The 12,955-nt window shown below is 43.4% G+C and overlaps 1 protein-coding gene across 4 annotated transcripts in view; it reads right to left on the minus strand.

Moving 5' to 3' along the window:
- Nucleotides 1–12,955, minus strand: part of NCK2 (NCK adaptor protein 2) — a 153,286-nt gene that overhangs the window by 88,533 nt on the left and 51,798 nt on the right. The window contains exon 1 of one of the 4 annotated variants that reach the window (XM_053890496.1): nucleotides 5,863–5,976. The exons of the other annotated variants lie outside the window; for them this stretch is intronic. The gene's annotated coding sequence lies outside the window, so the exon portion shown is untranslated. Of the gene's footprint in view, nucleotides 1–5,862; nucleotides 5,977–12,955 lie in introns of those variants that run through there. 4 annotated transcript variants of the gene reach the window in all.

Raw genomic sequence — 12,955 nt, forward strand, 5'->3', positions numbered from 1 at the left:
AGGCCGGTTTCAGTCCATCGTTCCAGCTCTGCAAGAATTCGAGATTCTTTTTTAAAAAAAAGTTTTTTTAACGTTTATTTATTTTTGAGACAGAGAGAGACAGAGCATGAACGGGGGAGGGGCAGAGAGAGAGGGAGACACAGAATCGGAAGCAGGCTCCAGGCTCCGAGCCATCAGCCCAGAGCCCGACTCGGGGCTCGAACTCCCGGACCGCGAGATCGTGACCTGAGTCGAAGTCGGACGCTTAACCGACTGAGCCACCCAGGCACCCCAAGAATTCGAGATTCTGATTCGTCCTGGATGATCCCTATCACTCCATCCATTTATCATGGTCAAATCTGATACCCAGGTTTCCATCCATGCTGCGGTACAAATCACTGCCAAGGACAGCACACATCTGAGACCTTCACTCAGGGAAGATCAAACTAGCAGTCTACACTCGGTGGCCATAAGGCCATCACACCAGCTATCAATTCACATAATAGTTTGATACACAGGGAGATGGGCCTGTTTGGTGAACGAACTTTGGCTTCGGAATGAAATGCCAGCCCCATCCCTTACTGGCTCTGTCTTTTGGCATAATGGCTTACTACGTCTAAAGCTTAGGTTTCCTCATCTATAAAATAGCAGGAAGAGATGTGTTATATAGATGTGTTGTATACACTAAGTGGCATACGAAGTCCCAGGTGCATAGGGGCACTCAGAGAAAACACTACCTTGTTCCCCCTATTAGACACTGAAATGCCTCTGGTCATAGTGGGGGAGTGAGCCGAGGGCCACCCTGCCCCTAAACACCCAACCTTTGCATTGGGCCTGCCAGAGAAGACCAAGGACAGTCCCCCCAGAGGAGATGAGCAGCCAACTGGGAGATCAGAGGACAATGGGTGGAGGTCTCTGGAACTCCCCATCTTTCCTTTGGGCCATGAGCCACACCCCCTCACTCCCTTGAGCTATAGCAAAGCATGCGACAAAGGTGTCTCACAGGCTCTGTCCCTCAGACTTTCTCCTTTTCTTTCTGTTGATGTTGTACACCCTTTTTTGTATGTGTAAACAGACTATGAAAATAAAACACACACAACCATCCCCCAACCACGTATGGAGCACATGAGGTGATATGGGGTTAGGGGAGGAAATGCACTGGTCAGTGGATAGGGTTGGGGGGACTTAGAGTACCAGGAGGGCAGATGACCACAGATGAAACCCCAAGGAGACAACAGCCCAGAAGGCTCCTAAAGAATGACCAGGGTCAGAAGGGAGGGCCCAAAGTGAGAAGGTATATTAACACTACAGACGTAAGTGGGTCCAACTTTATCGAGACACTGCTGAAATCCAGCCACGTGGCATCAAGAAGAGATGCTGACAGGCTCCCCGCTCCCAGCTTTCATCTCCATTCAGTAACCTGTTTATCGGTCTCTTTCCTGATCCTGCTTTCTTCTCCTTTTAGAAAATTAGAACATTCACCGGCTCCAACCTCCCGGCACTTCTCTCCTTCAAGGCCATGCAGAGAATATCAACAGGGATTCTGCCATCCACCTGTGAGTGTGCACACACCGCATCTGAACCTGGAGCTTCGAATGCAACGTGGTCAAGTGCTCTGCTCACTTCTCTCCTTTTGGGCTTCAATTCCTCCTCCACGGTATCTGTTTCATATGCTCTATTTTAAGGATTATTCTTTTTGACAAAAAAACAGCAACAAAAACCCCTCGATGTACGGGAAAGTTGATGAGTCCTGCCTCTGCGACTGGTCATATCTGACACCAAGCACCACGCCTACGCTCTCGGTCCATCTCTCTAACAACAAAAGACAGGGGCGCCTGGGTGGCTCAGACTTCAGCTCAGGTCGTGATCTCGCGGTCCATGAGTTCGAGCCCCGCGTCGGGCTCTGTGCTGACAGCTCAGAGCCTGGAGCCTGTTTCAGATTCTGTGTCTCCCTCTCTGACCCTCCCCTGTTCATGCTCTGTCTCAAAAATAAATAAAGGTTTAAAAAAAAATTTGTTTTAAAAAAAACAACAAAAGACAGAACGAACATTTTTTTGTTTTGGACCTCAGAATGTTGAGGCTCGCCTCACCTCACCTCTGCCAGTCACACACATACATGCCACTCTCTCATTTACTCCCAGGTTACCCCTATCTTCCATCACCTTGCAAATTCAGGAATTGTGTGCCTCGGAGTTTCACGCACTAAAGAGGGAAGGAAAACAGACCAATGCAACAGCAGTCCATTACTCAGCGTTTACTGGGTGCCACAGACTAACAGGCTAAACACCAATCCTACGTTATCACATTCAGTCCTGACATCAGGATGAGGTTTCATTGTTCCCATTCGAAGCAAGGAAGTTAGCAGACGTACAGAGGTGCACGGGTGCAGTGAGAATCTGGAGCCCTTGGCCTCGACCTTATGCATGCCGCCTCTCGTGCTGGAGACCACAGACAGACAGACTGCACGGGGTACCTAGGCTGAACAACTGCACTGAACCGTCTTCCAGAGGAGCATGTGCTAAGGGAGAAATTGGTTACGATCTCCGTCAAACACTGGTGGGAAGAGAGGCTTAACTGTGTCCTATGAGCATGGTAGTTCTAAGTGATACAGATTTCCAAAAGACCAAAAGTTAAACATACCAAAGAAAAGGCTTCAGGGGATTCTTACCCACCTGCCCTCTCTTTTTCTTCCCCCTCTTTAACCAAAAAAAAAAAAATGTCAGGGGCGCCTGGGTGTGGCTCAGTCGGTTGACCGTCCAACTTTGGCTCAGGTCATGATCTCACAGTTCACGAATTCAAGCCCCACATTTGGCTCTCCGCCGTCCGCACAGAGTGCACTTCAGATTCTCTGTCTGTCTCTCTCTGCAACTCCTCCTCTTCAACTCTCTCAAAAATAAATAAAACATTATTCAAAAAAATGTTGTCATTAACTGTTTTCAATCAAATTTCTCACCAGGCATCCTTAACCTGCCTCCCACATCCAAGAACACAGATGGCAAGACTGCAGAGGGGTGGTCCAGGTAAGGACCCTCTAAATGACTTCTTGCAAGGGATCTATTGTATGCACTTTTGGACACAATAGAGGGAACCATCTGCTTTCTACCCCAGGCCAAAACAACTCTGTGATCCTTGGGCCTCTGCCTTCTCATTTATTTATATAGAAGTACAGCGATGTGCTTTTTATTGACTTGCATAGAAGGTTATCTTATTTAAAATAATAGGAAGTTTTCAAAGAACTCAGCAGTTCACTTGGGCATGGCATATAATGGAAAGGACTTACAGAAACGTTAGAAATAGGAACACAGAAACAGGACCAAATGCTTCTGGGAATTTAGTATATGACAATGGGTGCTGGCTGCAGTCATTGGGGGAAAGACACGACTTCTCAATAAATAGTGATGGGATACTTTGGTAGCCATCTGGAACGAAGTTGGAGCCACACTTCACATCCTACAACAGGATGAATTCCAAATGCATCTAAGGTTTACCGTGAAAAAATAAAAGTATAGAAGGACATATGGAAGAAATTCTTTATAGCCTTGAAGGAAAAACTTTTTTAAATCTATGACTAAAAATCCAGAAACCACAAAAGATGTTTGAATTCATCTACATAAAAATAAAAATGGTTTTTTACACGGCAAAATATACCCCAGGCAAATCCAAAAGACAAATAAAAAGTTAAGAAAAAAAATATTTGCAATTCGTGACACTCTTCCTAATTCAAGGAGAGCTCCTTACAATTGATTAGAAGACCGGCAAATCAAGAAAAGGGGCAAAGGAAACTGGGAAAGAAAATATCTGGCTTTCAGATAGATGCTGGACTTCACTTGTAATAAAACACGTATACCAAAGCCATAGGAAGATACCACCGCTCACCTATCAGAATGTCAGAGATCAGAAAATGTGGTAACAGCACGGTATCATGTGAACTTCCCATTGTGATCACTGCCATGTGGTTATTTAAAATGTTAACATTTGAGAAAGCTGGATGAAGGGTATACAGAGAATTTTGCACTATTTTTGCAATTTTTGTAAGCCTAAATTTATTTCAAAATAAAAAAAAATTTAATTTTATCACAATAAAATGGCATATTGGTGAGGCTGTGGGGAAGCTCCTATACTGGTGACAAAAATGCAAAATCACACAACTCAGTGAAAAGCAATTGGGTAAGATGTATCAAAACAGAAACAGCCTCGAGGCACCTGGTTGGCTCAGGGGGAAGAGCATACAACTCTTGATCTCGGAGTCATGAATTTGAGCCCCATACTGGGTGTAGAGATTTCTTAAAATAAATAAAATTAAAAAAAAAAAAATAGAAACAGCCTAAATGTCCATCAATAGGTAAACAGTAAAATATATTACATCTATATGCAAAGTGCTAGTCACATAAAAAAGGAGGAATGCCTCTAAATTCTAAAGAGGAAAGAGTTCAGAAATAGATTGTTAACTAAGAAAAATACGGTTAAGAACACTTGAGATTATTTTCCCAAATGCATTTATCTATGAAGAAACTTAACTACCACTTGGCTGCCTGGTTAAGCTGCCTCAAGTGCATCCCGCACTTTATCCTCATTATGTTGAGATTCATGACCCATTTGAACTTAATTATCAGTAACCTTGGTGAGCTCACTATAGGCTTCTCCATCTAAATAACCCATAAAAATAGGTTTTTAATCCTAGCTACAGGGATCTTTGGGGAACCTCACTATTTGTATCTGACAATACGAAAATAAAAGCATTTCACCCTTCATTTCTTCTCTCTAAATCAGTCCCCAAACTCTAAGGTTACTTTTTATTAAATTGAGATACAATTCACACACCATAAAAATTCGGCAATTAAAACGTATTCAGTGGTTTTACTTATTTTTAAAAGTAAGTAATAGAGAAACCTCTTTATGTTATAAGAAAAAGGGGGGGGGGGACAATAAGGAAAGTAATGACTTGAGTAACCTATTACTTAGATATTTCCAGAACATTCTGGATGTACAAGAAACTATAAGCCTTGCCTCTGGTGAGGCCATCTGGTGACAGGAGGCAGGCTTTCCTCCACGTTAGATTTCAGCTGCCTTTTGTTTGCTTGTTTATACGCATTATTCTTTCAAATAAAAATTTCTTTCAACAAAATAATAACAGCAGATAGAAAACAAATCTTACAGCAAGCTAACCTTAACATCTACTCCTTTCAGAGAATCCTAAATCCTATAGCTACTTATGTTCAAAAACACATCTTCTGGAGATTGGAGATAATTTAATATTGGCTCTGAAATAGATGGATCACACCCGTAAATTAATGAGAACGTAGTTATAATTTTGTTCTCTTCGGAAATGAACTGAATCAGATTAATGCAGCCAGTCGTCCCACAGTCAGACCTTCCTGAGGATGATTAAACTCTTTAGAAATCTGCAGTTAGTGCCACTAGCTTTAAAAAGTTATGAAACCATAAATTAATGACTCCACACCAAATTGCTCAAAGAGTTTTCAGGGCCAAATTTACGAACTGGTTTTGTTTTCCAGAAGCATCCTGTTTCCACAGAAAGGCAGAAGCCGATCGGCTTCCACAATCTAAGGTGCTTTGTCTCAACTGTGGTTACCACATGCTTGGCTTCTGCTCCCTCATTCCAACTATGGGGTAATCATAACGAATCCCATCTCGGTTGAGAGCTGCTAGAAACCCAATCAGTGATTTTTTCCTTAATGTGATTACAGCCCTCTCCCTCAGGCCTGACAGGAACCCCAACATGATGAGGGCCGCGCTATACTCTCCACCAACCCTGAAGTCCCCACAATGCCGTCCTGTGAGTGGGCACAGTATTTCAGGACTTCCTTCCACTTGCCCACACAGACTGGCAGCCTGCCACTTGGGCATGCCGACTTTTCTTACTTCGGAAGACACGGAAACCATCTTCTGCCCTTCCACTGGAACAACACGGAACAGGGCTGGTGGTCCCTTCCTGCCCCAGACCCGTGAGTGCAACATTCGGCACCCGGAAACAGCACAAACTCTTGTTTTATTCTGCAGAGGGAAAAAAAAAAGTCGACGCAGACTTCAGAACCCTCTCATATTTAAGGGCCTCCCCCCAAAAAAACTAGTAGAAAGGCTAAAATAGAGGTATTTTCTAAGGTTCTGAATTTGGCAAAGGAAGAAAAGCTTATAAATCAATGTCAGCTTTTCTTCTGTGGGCGCAGGGAAAGAGGCAGAAAGAAAAGGGATTGGTGGGATAAGGTAGGTGTGAGTCAAAGACCTAAAAAGGATAATAAATGTTTAGGGCCACAAAGCTAAAATCAAAAAGGAGTTTTGATGGCTCAATCTATTTCTGAAAGACCACCCTCCTACATCGTAACACATTTCCACACCCACTGGCAGCGTCGAAACCAACCACAAAGTGTTAAAGCTCACCAGTAAAAAGTCCATAAAATTTATCCCAGAAAACCAACTCCTAAGAGGGCTGACATACCTGTGAACTGTCATCGCTAACATCTTAACTATTCTAGTGATATATATTTCCTTTCCTGGAATCGAATTTGTATTGCATTTAATTGTGTCAAGGAGAAATGCCGATCCATTTTTTCCCCAAATCACTTAATTTACTCGATGCAAAAGAGTGGGCAAGTACAAGGTGGAAAAAGGAGGAAAAGGAGCAGCGATGTCAGGAACTTCTGGAATAACACTAAACTACTGGGTACTCTTGTTCACCACCAAAGGCAAAAAGGTAGCCAAAGCTCTGAAACCATCAAGGACCAGACTTGCCCACCTTAAACATCGGCCTCCTATGCTCTGTGCTCACATTCCCAGGGCCTCTCTGCAAACAACCAAGTGCAACTGAACACAGTGCTGTTATCCCCCAGGTGGCTCCTACCTGTAAAAGGGAGGATGCCCCTTTCATCCGTATTGCATTAAAATCACAATACAATTGAGAAAGAGGAACCCTTTTGCACTGCTGGTGGGAATGCAAACTGGTGCAGCCACTCTGGACAAACAGTATGGAGGTCCCTCAAAAAATTAAAAATAGAACTACCCTACAACCCAGCAATTGCACTACTAGGTATTTCTCCAAGGGAAACAGGTGTGCTTATTTCAAAGGGGCACATGGACGCCAATGTTCACAGCAGTGCTATCAACGACAGCCAAAGTATGGGAAGAGCCCAAATGTCCAGCGACTGATGAATGCATAAAGAAGATGTAGTTTATACATACGATGGAGTATTACTCGGCAGTCAAAAAGAATGAAATCTTGCCATTTGCAACAATGTGGAGGGAACCGGAGCATACTATGCTAAGCAAAATTAGGTCAATCAGAGAAAGACAAATATCGTATGATTTTACTCATGTGTGGAATTTAAGAAACAAAACAGATGAACGTAAGTCGAAGAGAGGCAAAAATAATATAAAAACTGAGAGGGAGGCAAACCACAAGAGACTCTTAAATACAGAGAACAAACTAAGGGTGGCTGGAGGGGTTGTGGGTAGGGGGATGGGCTAAATGGGTAATGGGCATTAAGGAGGACACTTGGGATGAGCACTGGGGATTCTATGTAAATGATGAATCCCTAAATTCTATTCCTGAAATCATTATTACACTATCTGTTAACTAACTTGGATTTAAATTTAAAAAATAAATAAATAAAAATCAGTGTTGTAAAAAAAAAAAAAAAAAAATCTTAAAAAAAAAATCCAGGGTATTTTGCAGTTGCCCTGAGATGGAAGGGTGTGTGGTCAAATACCATCTTTGTATGTTTCTTAGGTATTTTTTTTTCCTTCTTTCAGTCTTGTTCTTTTATTCATTCATACACTTGGGGTTTATTACAAAAAAAAAAAAAGGTAACTGAATTATTCACTCCTTTCTCTAGCTGAAATGGAGTATTTCATAAGATAATAAAAAGAGAAAATGCAAAGGAAAGAGATAAGAAAAATGCACACCATCCTCAGAGTTAGCTTGGACACCACCAATGACAAAATAACTTCATAAGACAGCAATAATGCCCACCTTCCCACTAGTCACCTACACTCATGTGCGCCTTTGAATGAGAATCTTTCATAAACGGATAATATGGCAAAGATCAATTCTGAACCCAAGTGCCCAGAACACTGCCAACTCATCAAAATTTCAACTTTAGTCACTTTGGACCATCCAGTTGGTGTTCTAGGTACACACACCTAACAACTTGTGCTTTCCTGAGACCTCGGATAAGGCAGAATTTGTCTCCCCCCAAAATACTTGGTTACACATGATCTATACCAGAGTAAACTAAAATGGAGCTTTCAAGTACGGAGTTACTTTTCTTTATACAAGCCTGGGGAGGCACCCATCATTGATGTTCTCCTGTCTTTTCATTTGAAATGACTTGTGTTTTCCTAAAGTCCTAGATGTATCTATTGAAGAAGAAGAGAGAGAAGAGAGAGAGGGGGGTCAAGTGAGGTGACCCAAGCTCTCAAAAGCTTGCTTGAAACTGAGAGGGTTTCTCCCCGGGGACACGTTGACGGGTCGGTGTGGGTAAATCTTTGTCGCAGAGCCGGGCCCATGCACTGTAGGGCGGTAACCTACAGCCTCCCTGGAGCTGTGACAATCAAAAAGGTCTCCAGACACTACAGACATTGCCAAATGTCTCCCAGGGAACGAAATCACCCCGCTGAGACCCACTGAACTAGAATACATGAAAATGAAATAGACCAAGTTGTGTGTGTGTTTTAAAATAGCCAAAATAAGACAGGAATATTCATGTATTTTCTTAACTATTTTGGAATATGATTAAAATATTTAGACGGCAGTTTCTACAATTACCCTTTCCAAAATCACTGAATAAATATGCATATTCAGTTAAATTCAATGTCATGATTAGCTAAGTCACAGTATGCCATGTAATTAGAAGACAACCTCTGAACTCAGGCTTGGGAAAAGTGGGTAACGTACGCTATTACTTATTTAAGAGAATGAGTAATATTGAAAATAAATATACAACTGTATGAATATATGTCTGTGCTTGCGTTAAAAAGCAACAAAAGGGGGAAGGAGCAAAAAATCTTTTTAAAAATAGTGATGGGAAGGGCTAGAGAAAAAGAGGCTGAAAATACAGAATGAGACCTCTCTAAGCACAGTTGGTTTGGCTCTGGAACTATCGAAATGGTTTATATAACTGTAAACCAATATTAACTTTTTTAAGTCCTAAAAAATCAAAAGCAGAATGGAAACCAATTAACCAAGTCATATACTGAGTTGATGGCATAAACATACAGGGAAATTATTCCAAAAGACTTTGAAACACAGTAATTTGACTGTATTTCCCTAGTGGGATAAACCTTAAGGACAAAGATATCTTCAGCTGTTTTCACTACTCATATTATTGGTAAAAATGTTGGTAGGTATTCTAAACATTATGTGTTGTGTATAAATAAAATAATCAAGCAAATAAGTTCTTATGCTAATTTTTTAGGGGCAAAAACTTTCGGCATATGAGAAAAGCAATACAAAAATAAAACCAAAGAAGTAAAATATCTTCTAATTCTAATTATGAATTAGAAATATCAGTATCTGGGGCAGTCGGTTAAGTGTCTGGGTGGCTCAGTCGGTTAAGTGTCTGACTTCGGCTCAGGTCATGATCTCATGGTTTTTGGGTTCGAGCCCTGGGTCAGGCTCAGTGCTGACAGCTCAGAGCCTGGAGCCTGTTTCTCGGATTCTGTGTCTCCCTCGCTCTCTGCCCCTCCCCCGCTCTCACTCTGTCTCTCTCAATAAATAAGTAAATAAATAAATAAATAAATAAGTTTAAAAAAATTTTTTAAATATAGCAGCATGAATTTTCATTGGATTATGTGAGAAAACAAACCAAAACCAATGAACAAATCCACCTTTATCCACTGAAAAGGTCCAGATACAACTGGCCTGGAAGCAATGGCCCCTAACTCCCAAACTGTGGTCCCCAAATTCCATTTCCTACTAAGGAGACCGTGGTCTTTGAAGAAATGTGGGCCCCAGTCTGGGGTGGGCACGGCCCTCACTTTCAGTGACTATGTGACTATGTGACTATGTCACAGACTCTGGGCATGAGCAGAACATGGCAGTGACCTCCAACAGCTCAGCTTGGCTGCAACCGGACACTTAGAGGGGTGACAAGGATGTCAGCGGCAATGAATGAAAATACTGCAAAAATACCTTAAGTCATGAGCTCATAATGTCTCTAAAAAGAAAGACACACAAAATACCTCACTGGTGGCTAATGGAGGATGCTGGGGAACCAGAACTATTTATTCTGTAAGATGCCAAATAGGGGGCAAGACTTTCCTAAGTAAACGTACCTCAGGATAACAGCTGCATATTCCTTTCATCTGGCAAGGAAACACAGAAGGAACGACACGACCAGGATGTTTTGCACTCCTGATGAATTATGGATGGAGGCAGTGATCACCAAGGCTGCCTGTTCTCATGCCCTCCTCCCAACGGGAGCACACACACTACCCATCAAGCACTCTTGCCAGAAAATCAAACAGAATGGGCTCCAGCCCTGACCAGCTGCTTACAGGAAACACCAGGACGGGGGTGGGGAGGCATGTCAAGTAAGGATCTGGTTAGCAAGCTGCAGCTGTGACAAACCCCAAAAAACTTAAGACTTGCTTTCTCCAAAAGATCAATCACAATGCGGGGGGCGGGGGGGGGGGGGGGGTGGGGGGTGGGTAAAAATGAGAGGGTGGAGATATCAGATAGACCGCTCAACAGCAATAAATTTTTTCAATGTTTGAGAGTGAGGGAGAGAGAGTGGAGGAGGGGCAGAGAGGAAAGGAGAGAGACAGAAGGCTCTCTGGCAGGCTTCACACCATCAGCACAGAGCCCGACGCGGGCCGGAACTCAAATCGTGAGGTCATGACCCAAGCCGAGATCAAGAGTTGGACGCTTAACCGACTGAGCCACCCAGGTGCCCTGACAGCAATACACTTTTGAGATAGTTAGGGAAATAGGAACACTGGCTGCAGGTTTGGTAAATCAAGGAATTACTGTTACTGGAGTATTGACTATAGTATTTACAGATGAAACGAATCGGTATCTCAGTTTTGTTTCCAAAATAAGCCACTGGAGTGTGCAGGAGTTTAGATGGAACAAGACTGGCCATTAACTGATAACGACGCACTGAAGTTCTGACAATGGGAAGTCATGAGGATGCGTTCTATGATTCTACCTTAAAAATCTACACCGAATATGGTTATCCCAGAAACTAAGAAATCACAGCTTACAATGAGAGACAGTCAAGAACATCAAAAAAATAGCGCAGCCTGAAGGGCCTTCAGAAACCACCAGGCTCCAAACCACCTTCTCCACAGGAAGGTCGCTAAAGTAATCCCAGAACATTGGCTAGGTGCCAGCGACACCACAAGGGAACGGCGTTTCTGAAATCTAATGGCTCTGTCCAGCCACCAAGGCAGGACGGGGCAGAGGAGGCGGGTGGAGCAGGTCGAAGGTGAACCTCTACAGAGCTGACACACCCTTATAAGTCTTCTTTTTACTATCAACTACTAAGACATCAAGGCTCTTCCTTTTGTTTGTGAATACACTTCCCCCCCCCAAAATAAGGTGTTTAGTAATTTGAACTCCACCCACCCCCAAGAAGAAGAAGAATCCATTCATTCAAAATTTGTAAATGTTGAGAACTTACTCAGCTGTTGAATATACAGTAGACAGTAAAACATTTTAGTGTCTTGTGAAAAACACAAGTAGCAACAGCAGTGACTCGTTTTTACACTGAGCACACTAAGTACACTCTTTCCAGCTCACGGCTGCAATGAGAATGCGCAGCACTGGTTTGCCTGAGCTGTAAAATTATAAAAATTAATACACTTACCAAGCACTTACTTAGAGAGGTCACTGTGATCAGTTGTGATAAAGAGAGTCCGTCAGAATACTCTGTAAACATACAATGAACTGCTGATACACAAGTAAAGAACAAGGATATCCCAAGGACATTAAGCCAAGATAAAACTGCTGGAAAATCCTGGCTGGTGAGGACTGAGGGAGAAGGGAAGGTGCATTCACTAAATTGGTATTGGAAGCACCCATACAATGCCCTGCCCTGAAATTGGCAGAGACTATCCCTGCCCGCTCACTGCTCTCTGGGGCCAGGAGAAGGACGTGAAAGCAAAAGAGGTTAAATGAGGAAGATGAAAAATGATCAATTTCCCATCAGTGTGGCTGTAATTTACATCACTTCCCCAGGCTTCTCCAGATGAAATCAACATTCTCTTACAAATTACTAGAATTTAAGTCCTAGGGGGGAAAGGATTAAAGATGTGCTCTAAGCCCTTCACTTAACAAATGAGAAAAGGAAGGTGCAGAATGGCGGAGCCCCAGGGCCAAGCGGGTTTCAGGGTGGCTCAGGCGCCTTGCCAGTTATGTTACTTAAGGGTATTTCCAGAGCTCCGAAGTTTCCTGGCTGGAGGTGACAGCACCCAAGCTATGTCATCCAACCCTTGTCAAGTTCTAGCGATAAGAGAACCATCCTAGTGGTTCCTATCTGTGTGTTGACGTGAAAGGGAGGATAGTTTCATTCTGGCTGATTCCTTATGAAACCTCTGTGGGTGACAGCTTTCCTCGCCGGCCACGTGGTGCACGGGCTAATCAGCCAGGGTCTTGCTCTGGCACAGGTCAGAGGTCAAAGCACCTCCCATGACTTGCCTGTGTGCACAGCTGGTGGCAAGAGGCCCATCTGGACAGCAGCCTTAAAGACAGAGGCGGAGCTCACCAAAGACCAGCTCTACCTAGTTACACTTACTCCAGGTGTGGCGAGAATGGAAGCCAAAGGCCAGAGGTTCCAGCAGCCCACCGTGGCGCTGAGCCCCCTCTGCCTGAGAGTGAAGACAGGCTGGAGGGTGAAGGGCAGTGAGATACCCCATCAGGTGGTGAGACGCTTCGTGCAGCACCACCTGGCACATTTCCCAAGCCCCCCAGAAATGGCAGCTCCATCTATGGCTCCTCTCCGGGGTGTGGAGGAGCAAG

Source organism: Panthera pardus, unplaced genomic scaffold (assembly GCF_024362965.1).
Source record: "Panthera pardus isolate Hobbes unplaced genomic scaffold, ASM2436296v1 HiC_scaffold_25, whole genome shotgun sequence".
NCBI lineage: Eukaryota > Metazoa > Chordata > Mammalia > Carnivora > Felidae > Panthera > Panthera pardus.